The sequence below is a fragment of the Lactuca virosa genome, chromosome 8 (assembly GCF_052849685.1).
Source record: "Lactuca virosa cultivar CGN04683 chromosome 8, Lactuca_virosa_CGN04683_v6, whole genome shotgun sequence".
Taxonomy (NCBI): Eukaryota; Viridiplantae; Streptophyta; class Magnoliopsida; order Asterales; family Asteraceae; genus Lactuca; species Lactuca virosa.
Genome location: NC_136433.1, coordinates 350,844,572 through 350,857,853, shown reverse-complemented (window position 1 = coordinate 350,857,853; position 13,282 = coordinate 350,844,572). Strand labels below are relative to the sequence as shown.

Here is a 13,282-nt window from a genome sequence, read left to right as displayed (position 1 = left end):
ACACGGGGTGTACACTGCTGAGCTCGGTAGGTAGCTGCAGTCTATAAGCCACTGGACCAATTCAAGCAAGAATCTCGAATGGTCCAATGTACCGTGGGTTTAGTTTTCCCCGTTTCCCAAAACGAATCATCCCTTTCCAGGGAGAGACCTTTAGCAACACCCGATCCCCGACTTGAAACTCCAAGGGCTTTCGCCGTTTATCAGCGTAGCTTTTCTGTCGGTCTCGTGATGCTTGAAGTTGAGCTCTGATTTGAACTATCTTCTCTGTCGTTTCGCGTATGATTTCTGGTCCTGTTAATGCATTGTTTGGTGTCTTTCCTCTTGCTAGCTGAGTGTCGCCTACCTCAGCCCAACACAACGATGATCTACATTTACGACCATATAATGCTTCAAAAGGAGCAACTTTGATGCTTGTGTGATAACTGTTGTTGTACGAAAACTCAATTAAAGGTAAGTGGGTATCCTACGACCTCCCAAGGTCTATAACACATGCTCGAAGCATATCCTCAAGCGTTTGAATGGTTCGCTCACTTTGACCATCCGTCTGTGGGTGGTAAGCAGTGCTCATGTCGAGTTGTGTCCCCATCGCCTTCTGAAGTGATTGCCAAAAGCGTGAAGTGAACCTACTATCATGATCTGAGATGATAGATATCGGCACTCCATAGAGTCTCACAATTTCCTTGATGTAGATTCTTGTCAGTCGCTCCATCTTGTATGTCTCCTTTATTGGCAGGAAATGGGCGGATTTTGTCAACCTATCAACTATTACCCATATGACATCCATTCCATCAGTTGTCTTGGGTAATTTGGTCACAAAGTCCATGGTAATCCCTTCCCATTTCCACTCGGGTATTACCGGCTGTTGTAATAGTCCCGAGGGCTTTTGATAATCTATCTTCACTTTAGCACAAGTGAGGCACTTGCTAACGTAAGTGGCAATCTCTGCCTTCATGTTAGGCCACCAATAACTTTGCTTAATATCCAAGTACATCTTATCTGATCCCGGATGGATGGAGTATCGTGTCTTATGAGCCTCATTCATGACTACTTCTCTGAATCCCCCAAGTTTAGGGACTCAAATTCGGTTCATGAAATAATATGTTCCGTCCACCTTGACTTCGAAGTTCTTTTCCATTCCACGTAACGCTTCGCTTGTTCTGTTTTCTGTCTTCATGGCATCGAACTGGGCTGCTTTGATTTGCAAGGACAGATGGGATTGAATGGTTATTGAAAGAGTTTTCACACGACGATTTGAGTATTCTTTCCGACTCAAGGCATCAGCTACCACGTTAGCCTTGCCTGGGTGGTACTTGATTTCGCACTCATAATCGTTTAGCAGCTCAACCCATCTTCACTGCCTCATGTTTAACTCCCTTTGATTTAAGATGTATTGGAGGCTCTTGTGGTCGGTGAAAATGGTGCACCTTGTACCATAGAGGTAGTTCCTCCAAATCTTCAAAGCAAAGACCACGACTCCTAATTCGAGATCATGGGTGGTATAATTCACCTCATGTGTCTTTAGTTGTCGGGATGCATAAGCTATCACCTTCCCACGCTGCATGAGTACACAGCCTAAACCCTGATTCGAAGCATCACAGTAAACTACGAAGTCCTCATTTACCTATGGTAAGGATAGTACTGGTGCACTATAGAGAGCTCGTTTCAGAGTTCGGAAGGCAACCTCCTGCTTTTCCGTCCATTCAAATGGTACGCCCTTCTGCGTAACCAGGGTAAGTGCCTTGGCTGTTCTAGAGAAGTTCTGAATGAATCTTCTGTAATAGCCTGCGAGACCCAGAAATTGACGAATTTCTGCGGGTGTCGTTGGGACTGCCCATCCTTCAATGGCTTTGATCTTAGAAGGGTCCACATGTATCCCTTCTTGACTGACAACATGACCCAAAAAGTTTACGCCACGGAGCCAGAACTCACACTTAGAGAGTTTTGCGTATAACTTTTCGGTCCGTAGGGTTTCCAAGATTTGCCGGAGATGTCGGCTGATATGTACATATTCATCCTTATATTTAATATAGATTCTTATCATTTATTAGCTAAATATTTGCATATTATGGACAAAAAGGTACTTAATTATCTTTGAATTGTATTTTCAGTCCAAAAAAGTACTCGGAAGCAAAAGGAAGTAGGAGCAACTATTGGGAAGCTGTGGAATGAACAAAACAAGAAAACACCAAAAAAACCACAAGGGACTCGGCGAGTTGGTCACCGACTTGACGAGTCGCCACGAAGTTTCGCGAAGCAGAAGAAGTCCTTGACTTGCCGTACACGAGAATTTAATGATGGACTCGATGAGTCAGTCTTGGACTCGACGAGTCGGGTCGAATCTATAAAAAGAGACCCTCAGATCAATTCACGTTTTTTTTGGAGAGAACCCTTGGGGAGAGAAGCTGCGATTAAGAGCCAGAGGAGACCTGGAGAGTGAAGATCCAACCCTAGATCCAATTTCAAAGGAGAATTAAGGCACAAATCATAACTCTTTACTTGGATCTTTAGTTTTAATTATGTTTAAGCTTTTAGCATCTGTGTTTGAGTTCGTTTTTACCTTAATCATGAGCTAAAACCTTTGTTGCTTCTGTTTGGAGAGACAATATTGATACTATGGTTTGATTTATGGTAGGATTAGTTTTATATTGGTGATTTTGTTAATTTAAGCTTGTTAAAGAACCTTATGTGTGAATGAAAACTATTTTTCTGTTAATAGGAAGATAATTAAGTTGCATGAACATCTCTTAATTGTTTACCTCGTATAATTTATGTGAACACTTTATTATATGACTAGGATTAGCGAATGTGAAACTAGAATTAATAAGAAAATAGGTAAATTTACGTGTGAGCTTGTGTGATGACCATCAACAAGAGGACAACTAAAGGGGCAAATTAGTTAACCACAACAAGTCTTAATTAACCCGAATAAATAACCTAAGGAATTAAATTAATTTAGACAACTGGCCACTGTTTGAGTTAGTTTGTTTTCTAAGGATTAGTATAGCGAATGTGAACCTAATCACCTGAATCGGTAGCCAATAAAAAGTTAATCCATTGCACTATTACCATAAAATCAACCATATGATCAATTGAGTCGAACCTGAACAGAAGTCCCTTTAGATATTGAATTTAGTTGGTCTTTGCTTGCTTAGTTGCTAGTTAGTAATTTAGTTTAAGTGTTAGTAAGTTTCTAGTCTTGTAAAACTAGAGAAAAACCTCTCTTTTATTATTTGTTAGTTGCTATTAGATAATTTTAGTAATTAGTTTAAATTGTCGTTCCCTGAGTTCGATACCCTGCTTACTAGAACTATACCACCAATAGACAGGTCCACTGCCTTTGTGTGATTAATTTAGATTTTATAAGTAGGATAAAAACTAGTTAGTTTCACATACATCAAGTTTTTTTTGGCACCGTTACCGGGGAACGGTTCTAATTTTAAATTGATTGCTATTGTTATCGATCCTTTGTGTGAGATTTATCTTGCACAAAGTTACTGCTTCTATTAGATTTAGCATTAGGTTTTAACTTTAGCTTTAAGTTTTTAGGAAATTTTAGTTAAAATTTTTTGCTGTTTTTACACTGAACTCGCCGAGTCCATTCGAACAGACTCGACGAGTCCATCGCTGAACAACTAATTTCATTTTTAGTTTTCTTTTGTTCTTTTTCCGTGTGTTTTTCTTTTTGTTTGCAGGACTTTTATGACCAGAGGAGGAAATACACCTCTGATCCCACCGTCTGACGACCCGGAAGCAACACTTAGAAGGAACAGAGGCATAACGATTGGAGATCCCGAAAAACCGAAGAATTCATCGCTAAAGAATCTCAAATCCGTTTTCAGCAAGAAGAAGGGCAAGAAAGTCGGAGAATCCAGCACCTCTTTGGCAAGCGACGACCCAATCAAGGAGGACTCCGAGTAGGAAACCGAAGGAGAAGAAGACCCTACATTCGGGCACGATTCCGATTCCGACGACGAATTAGCTATTCCCATGGCTAACATCGATGAAGTCCCCATGGGGGAATGGAAGAAGAGGATACGTGATGACACCAGCCCGGGACTTGTGCAACCCGCAATTCCAGCAACTGCCACTTTTGAGCTCAAGGGTCACATCCTTGCTCAACTTAAGGAGATACCCTTTTACAGAAAAGACCACGAAGATGCTTATAAACACTTGGATGACGTCAATGATGTAGCTGATTACTTTAATGTTCCAAATGTGCCTCGCGAAACCCACCTGCTTCGTATGCTTCCAGTTACATTCAAGGGTGCTGCAAAAGATTGGCTCAAGTCACTCCCTCCCGGATCCATCACTACATGGGCCAAGATGAAAGAAGAATTCATTGACCAGTTTTGCCCACCTTCTAAAATAGCCAAGTTGAAGAAAGCTATAGCCAACTTTCAACAACAACCCGGAGAGTCCCTTTATGAGGCGTGGGAGAGGTACAAAAGTCTACTAAGGAATTGCCCACACCATGACCTTAATAGCCAACAAGAAGTCTCCATCTTCTATGATGGACTCAATGTTACAACTCGACAGCTCCTTGACTCGCAAGGACCCCTCACAAAGAAGGCACCCCCGGTGATAAAGGAATTGATTGAGGAGTTCTCTAAACATTCTAGAGAATATCACAACCCACGAAATGAAGTAAGTAGGGGGGTAGTGAACACGGTTAACGATGGCATGGCGGCAATGATAGCTAAACTAGATAGTTTAGATAGGAGGATGACAAAGATGGATCAAACAATCCATGCTATTCGGGTGGGTTGTGAAAATTGCAATGGACCTCACCTTACGAGAGATTGCGACTTGGACGAGAATGGAAACAAAAAGGCGCAAGTATGCTATTCAAGCAGTGATAGGTTTGATTATGATTGGCGGAAACCAAAGAAAGAATGGCTACCCTATGATGAATACAAGAAGGCAAAGGAGGAGAAGTTTAGACAACAAGCAAGGGGTATATACCAAAAAGAGGAACCAGTGCAAGACAGGAAACCCAACTTGGAAGAGATGCTAACAAAATTTGTAGCTGCTTCTGAGAAAAGACACAATGATCATGATGCTGAAATACAAGAAACAAGAACTATACTAAGGAACCAGCAAGCATCCATTCACAACATCGAGAAGCAGATAGGACAGCTGGCTCAACAAGTTAATCAAAGACAAGCGGGTGAACTTCCAAGCAACACTGAAAACAATCCGAAAATGGCGCATATTAATGCAATAACAACTAGTTCTGGGAAAATTCTCACTCCTCTGACCCCTGCACAGAAGGCCTCAACAAAGGTGCAAGCAGAAAAGACAGAATACTCAAGTTCAGCAAAACCCGACTTGACTCGCCGAGTCCATCTCATGGACTCGACGAGTCCAAAGCCTGATGACAAATCTACTGTTTCTTTAAAGCCTTACACGCCACCTTTGCCATTCCCGATTCGAGCCATACCTGATGAGAAGGTTAAAGAATACAGAGCTTTCATGGAGCATGTAAAGGCCCTTCAAGTCAATATTCCATTTGTTGAAACAATACTTCAAACGCCTAAATATGTAAGCTTGCTTAAAGGTCTCTTTACCGCTAGAAAAAATATGGCAGAAGTCGTTGAGTTAGTGTTAAATGAGCTGCTAAAGAAGAAGGGCGATCCGGGTAGTATTACCTTACCTTGCCAATTTGGGAATCTAATTACCACTCGAGCGTTGACGGATTCGGGTGCAAGCATTAATCTCATGCCATACTCTTTCTTCAAGAAGTTGAACTTGCCAGAGCCAAAGCCTATTGACATGAAGATCCATCTAGCCGATAAGACAATCATTCATCCAAAAGGTGTTTGTGAAGATCTTCTTATCAAGGTAGATAAGTTTGTGTTTCCTGTGGATTTTGTAGTGCTTGACATGGAAGAAGACCCCAAAGTTCCAATTATTTTGGGGAGACCATTTTTGAACACCACTTGTGCATTGGTCGATGTATGCGAATCCACCCTAACACTAAGGGTGGGGAACGATTCAGTGGTGTTTAAGACTACACAAGACATTAAGCATGCAGAGTCAAAGAAAGAAGAAGTTTCCTCAATTGATTTGAATGATGAAATGTTAGAGAAAGAGCTTGCACTTTTACAAGAAGAGGATCCAAGTAAATTTCTACTAACTTCTGGAGGAAATTTTGATGCTAAAAAAGATTTAAAGGAGATAGAAAAGTTACTAGAGGAGGCTAATTCAGAAGAAACAATTAAAATTGTGGAACGCGCATTGACTCGCCGAGTCGCATCGACTGACTCGACGAGTCCAGTCGAGAATTTCAATTTTACTGAAAACCTTGACCTGCCACTTTCAAGTTCTCTTTATGGCACAGACTTGCATATTTTTTCTGAGTCTTTGGAAGGTCCAATAGCAGAAGGAGAATTTGTTAAAAATTATTGTGACATCCAAAACGCACAAGTAGCTTACCTGGACACGTTAATACAAAAAGATGAAGCAATTCGACTTAACGAGGGGGCAAGTTTGGGAGAAAAGGAGAATGCAAGGGCTGATAATAATGACTTGCCGAATTCGTCCATTGAGTAACAAATTGCTAATCAGAAGAACAAGTCACCTACACTTAAAAGAATAAAACCTCGAGCCCAAGTGTCGACTAATTATGTAGTGTTCACATTTGAACCACCGGATTCTTTGGAAGGTGATGAGAGTGATTACGAATTCCTAATATCAAGTGACGATGAAGTGGAAGTTGAACAAAAAATCAAGGTTGATAAAGAAGAAGTCCGAAAGATAGGTGCAAGAAACGGGTTGAAGAAAGAGAAGTGTGGAAAAAGGATAAGCTATGAATCTGAAGATAATGCTCAAAAGAGGAGGAAAGAAGAATTAAGAAGAGCTTACAAAAGGAAGATATACGCTTACAAGACGAAGTATAAGCAACAAAAGATCAAGCATGGCATCCCAATGAAGAGCACCGAAGAAACGTAGAGCGGGAGGGAGTCCAGCTAAAGACTCCTCAAAAAGAAGCGCTTGGCGGGAGGCAACCCGTTACGAGAGTTTTCTTTTCTTTTTCTTTCTAAACTTTTAGTATTTAGGGATAATTTAGGATTTTTATTTTTATTTTTTTTTATTATTTGGTATTTGTTTTTGATCTTTTCAGAATATAGGGTGAGGGATAGAATGAACGAATAAAGTGTGAGGAATAAAACGTGGGATCGAGTCTAAAACGAGAAGAATGGGAGAATTGAGTCTAATTACGAGTCCGATAATTAAACAGCTAAAGGGATGTGTTTTTACTGAAGAAAAATGAGGGGGAATATTGCTATAATAATCTCCGAAAAACCCCAGAAACGAACCTGAAGCAGGAACTAATTTTTTTCACTCAATGAAGAAAGCTCGTCGAGTTCCATTCAGATACTCGACGAGTCCATTTGGTAAAACCCGACTGTTATCGACTTAACTCGACGAGTTCACCCTGGACTCGACGAGTTACTCTTTCTCTTACCTTCAAGTTGGTGATTGGATTACATTTGACAAGGGCATTTGGCTATACTATTAAAGATCAATTTCCGAGAATTTCCAAGACCTTTTTCCTCTATATATTTTGGAGCATAACCACACGAGACGAATGACACCCAAGGCATGGATGAGCTGTTCCCATGTCTAAAGACAGCTGAAGATGGAGCTCAAAAGAAGAAATATCAACCTCGCCACTACTATCCCAGGGGAGTTTGTTCCAATTCTCTCTTTACTTTTATGTTCTTTAATTGTCATGATATGCAATGGGGACATTGCATGAATTAAGTGTGGGGTAGGGGGTTGGTTATATTAGTTAACTTAGAATCCTAATTTAGGCTTAATTTTGAAATTTTTGCATTAAAAATATTACTAGGATTAATTTAGGAAATCTTGGTAAAAACAATTAGGATTCCATGCTAGTGTTATGTTTGATGATTTTATGAAGACCCAAATGTTTAGTTGAGCCTATACACGTTCTAGTGCATTTGTGGCCCTCTTTATTCTAGTGAAATCATGGGACAAAAACACAACCTCGCTTAGTTTGAGGATCGCAATATGTTTAGCATCGTGTACTTGAAATGTATCCAGGAAGACTAATACTTTAACCAATAAAGATTGAAGTCGAGTGCCCTTGCTTAAGCATGTAGGTATTGAGTAAAAAAAAGTGAGATACATGTTAAAAAAAGATAGAGAGAGAGAATTACAAGAAAAGTTGTAAGAATTTTGGAGCTTTTAAAGTGAAGATCAAAAGATCAAAATTCCGAAAAATCAAAAATTTTGAAGATACCAAGAATCATAAAGGTGGTGAATTCAAAGAAATCAAGATAAATTATCAAAGACGTGAAGAATTCCAAAGAGCTCCATAGTGGTATCAAAAAGTTGTAATTTTCTAGATTATGTATGCTTGGGTTGCTCAGCCAAAAATACCTTGAGGTTAAAAAAGTTTTTTGGGGATGGATTCGGAGGGATGCATAAAATGAGCGTTGTTCAAAAGAAGTGGGCGAGTGTTTATGAGGATTGTTAGTATTTAGAATTAGGGGGGTCCTTAGGAAAAAATTTAGACACAAATGCATGCGTTGCGGTCTTGACATAATGACTGGGATAGATTGGGATTGTCTTATGTGATGCTAGTATGTTTAAAATTCAGTTTTGCTTGGGGGTAAGCAAAAGCCAAGTGTGGGGTATTTTGATATGTACATATTCAGCCTTATATTTAATATAGATTTTTATCATTTATTAGCTAAATATTTGCATATTATGGACAAAAAGGTACTTAATTATCTTTGAATTGTATTTTCAGTCCAAAAGAAGTACTCGGAAGCAAAAGGAAGCAGGAGAAACTATCGGGAAGCTGTGGAATGAACAAAACAAGAAAACACCAAAAAAACCACAAGGGACTCGGCGAGTTGGTCACCGACTCGACGAGTCGCCACGAAGTTTCGCGAAGCAGAAGAAATCCATGGAGCACCCTATGGGTTTTAGCCCAATCTTATGAACCATGGATCATAAGCCCACTATATAAGGATAAATGATTTACACAATCAATCCCCATACATTTAATTAGTCTCTTTTTGATCACAAAATTAACTCCAAATTAATTCTTGATCAATACTAATTAAATAATATGATTTCATATTAATATATTAGAACTTATAATATATTAATAAATCATAAGCGTCCTTTTTTCTCATTTTTTCTATCCAATTGTTGTGATGCCATGCAACCCAAATGGACCATGCCAAGTCGGGTCAAGTACATACCAAATATAGTTATGGACTTAGACACTTTATCCAACAAGGTTACGGTTGGCGATAGAGGACACAAAAGGATCGTAAGTGATTAGTATAAATTCCTAGACACGTTCGTTTAGTTAAGAGTCACATTAGATAGATCGTTGAGTGTAACTGCATATACGTCATGGTCTTCAGGGCGAGCTACGTATCTGGTTTAGTTATTCCTTTAGTCGATAAATGTAAAAATTAATAAACTAGGATCAAATTCCAACATTCATAGGTTGACATATGACGACAGTAAGACTTTAGCATTCGTACTTTGTAGATTAAGGACATCTAATCAATTGTAGCCTCAAAAGTTTTAAAAAGCAAAAATCTATGGTGATAAGTAGATATCAAGGAAGGATGATGAATAGGAACATTAGATAATAATATGAGTCTTTAGGACCATCGAAGGATTGATCATGAGTCTTCAAGCCCGAGGAGGGATGATGACAAGAGCGATCTAGCATCGAAATCCCAGTAGTGGATAGGGTTACGGCGTATCATGAGTAGACGTAAGAACGAATTGTGCCAACAATAATTATACCTTGATATAGGAAAAGTAGTTAGAGCCTTGCGAGAGGGTTACTAGTGACCTAATGTTCATTATAATCTAGTAGGTTGGAAGATAATCAAGCCTTATAATGAGTCCGTGACCAATATTAGAGTATTGGTTCTAGTGTTTTTCAAGCCAACAAACCTATTATAGTAATTTTGGTTAAGATTTAGGATATTGGAACACCTGAAGTAGGTTGGAATGCCGTTTGTAATGTATATTCGTGTGTTTTTTAAGTATATGCCATAAGCCTTTTTAGAGGCATATTCCAGAAAATATATTTCGTTAGGATGTCATAGATAAAATTCCATAGTAAATCACCTTATAACCCCATCGATGGTGTCGACATTTCACATCTGAAGGCAATCACCAATCGTAGCATGTGAATTATGGAAGACCAAACTGACGAATTCCCAGTTTTGGAAAATTTTGAGAGGAATTCGGGAGTAAGTCTAAGGTAAAAACGGAAGCTCTACGACTAAATAAGTATGGATGAATGAATTCAATGCAACAACGTCGACTAGATCCTGAGTTGGTCTCGTAAAACCCCAGTATGATAGTATAGGAATTATCTTAAGGTGCGCTAGGAGTAAGATTTCGGGGACGAAATCTCTATAAGTGAGGGAGTGTTGTAACACACCATTTTTGCCTTATAATAAAAAGGGAGAATTTCATATATGCCCCTCTTAAACTTCAAAATATCATATTTGCCCAGCTTAATTTCTCAATATCATATTTACCCTTCATAAACCTTCAAAATATCATATTTACCCAAATCCTTTTTTATAATATTTATAATATTTTATAATCATTTTTTATACCTTAGAATTATTATAATAATTCAAAATTTTAACCATATTATCCTTACGTCTTTGATAATGAAATTTGAACTTCTAAATTGTTGGTATGTCGCCCTCTTGACAAACAAAAAGATTCATCTTCAACCCTCTCTATAGAATGTATATTTTGATTGTTTAGTTTTTGTTGTTGTTGATTATTATCATGTTGTCGATGGAGGATATTTTAAATATTACCATTGATATTTTGATGTTTAAAAAGTACATATATGATATTTTGATATTTAAGAAGGGCATATATGATATTTTGATGTTTAAAAAGGACATATATGATATTTTAAAATTTTATGAAGGGTAAATATGATATTTATAAATTTTATGAAGGGTAAATATGATATTTAGAAATTAAGTTGGGTAAATATGATATTTTGATGTTTAAGAAGGACATATATGAAATTCTCCCTAATAAAAATGACTAGTTACATAAATATATATTATTAATAGAAGACTATTTAGGATAAATAGTCTTGATGAAAGTCATAGTAGTCGTAAAAGTAAGAGCGTGGATATACAGAATGCCTAAATCTGACTTCGTAGGAGGAAGTTATGATTTTTAGAAGTTTCAGCGTAGCAGTATATGACACAGAAACCGAAATTAAGATCGGTTGATTGTTAGGAAAAACAATCCAAACGAGAGTTGAAGATCCTGTCAATACCTATCCGTCAATATAAAGTCAGTCGAGAACATATATCGTATGGGAGAATTATGATTTTTATACAGACTTTAACAATCTAAGCCTATAAAAAAATAACTTTAAAAATAAAGTGAAAATTAGCCAACAGAGTCTAAATGAAAGTTATAGATATCGTTGATAGTTGCGCGAGGATATAAAGAACATTGAAAACGGAGCTCGTATGAAGAAGTTACGGAATTTACAAAATATGTATTTTGCGTGTCGTACGCTTCTAGAAGGTGGCAACATGGACCACAGAGAAGCTGACACCTGGCACAAAATCGGCTCGGGAGACGTCGCCTTAAGCGCACAACACGCATCCCTAAAAATCACCGATAAATACGATCAAACCCCCCTAATTTCTTCTACAGACCTCCAGAACTCTCTATCTGGAATTTCTACTTCTTTGGTCCTAGTTTTCCCTAGATTCTAGAAGTTTTAACCGAGCCCTGAGTCGTCGAAGATATAGAAGTGTTCGGGTCGTAGTTCTTCCCGCGACTTTTCCAGTTTTCGCTAGAAACTCTTTGTAAGTTAGGCTACACTTACTACACTTCAAGTGTAACTTACATTTATATCCATTGTTGTTGTTATGGATGTATAAATAAGATTTATCAGTAATTCCATTTATAATGCTGATTGATCTACTTATAGGAGAGGTGTTTAGAATGGTCATGTTGGCTTGGTTGTTGGATTTCAGAAATGCTATATGCCGAAATGGTCCTGCCTCCAAACTTTCCTGCCTGTATGATTCTTATTTTATAAAACTCTCAACATTCAGTGGGAATAGTAAAAGATCTAGCTTTCATTACCAAATTGCCATAGAAATTAATAAGTTATAGTATTATAGGTTAATACTTGTTAGACGCGTTACCAGCCAAATTGGATCGCCAGTAGAATCAGCCTGATAGCTGTTAATCATTTGAACAATTATCTAGGTGAGTTTTCTCACTATATAATGTGCTCCGGTATATATATTATATGTATGTTAGGATATAATTGCCATATAGTATGCCACTAGGCTAGTTTTGTTAGTTGCATGTAGTATTGGATTATTACCTGTTGTATTGTTTATATATGTTGATATACTATGTAGGGAGGTGAGGGCGGCCCTCGGGCTGAAGGCCAATAGACTCGGGCGGACCAACTTTATGTTGAAGGTCATGTAGCGGACCAACTTTATGCTGAAGGCAAAAAGGGGCAGACCACCGACCAGCTTCGTGCTAAAGGCCAAGGGTGGACCAACTTTATGCTGAAGGACATTATGTGTATGTATTGTATACGTATTATGGTATATGATATTTTGGGGAAGTCATTAAGCTTTGTGCTTACCTAGTTAAATATAAATGTTTTTCAGGTACGTCATCGACTCATGTGAAGGACAAGGTTCGACTGTACACACACACATTCACAACATGTTTCCGTATAATGTAATTATACTATGATATATTGAATAAATAAAAATGAAAATTTTGGGTTGAAATTAGGGACGTTACACCGTGGCACGTGAGAAGATAGGAACACAAGAACTTAGACTAGAAGAATAATTTTAATTCTTTGTATTTTCCTTGTTGCATTATATTAGAGTTATATTTTATTGTAAACCCGAGATTAACCTTCGGATATAAAGTGTTCTATTTTTTATAGAATTCTGCATTTGTGTAGAAAACTCTGATATATCTCTTAGATATGTGTGTAGAAAATCCGGGTCGTTACAATTACCGGCTACATGACAGGCTGAAACCGTCGACCGTCGGCAACCTCCCCTCTGCCACCACTGAAAGCTTCAGCCTCTGTCATACGCCAATCCTTAAATAGTAAACCGCATGATTTTGTGTTCTAGACTCGTCACTGATTCCTAAATAGTCTTTATAGAAGACATATTTTGGATCGAAAGTAGTTAACCTAAAAAAAATATAAAAATACTTATATGATCGTTTA

General features: G+C 38.1%; 1 non-coding gene across 1 annotated transcript; it reads right to left on the bottom strand.

Annotated features, from left to right (window-relative positions):
* Positions 1–4,371: 4,371 nt before the first annotated feature.
* Positions 4,372–4,478, bottom strand: LOC145135071 (small nucleolar RNA R71). Its single transcript, XR_013719551.1, has one exon. It is a non-coding gene; the product is annotated as a small nucleolar RNA R71 (small nucleolar RNA).
* Positions 4,479–13,282: the final 8,804 nt, after the last annotated feature.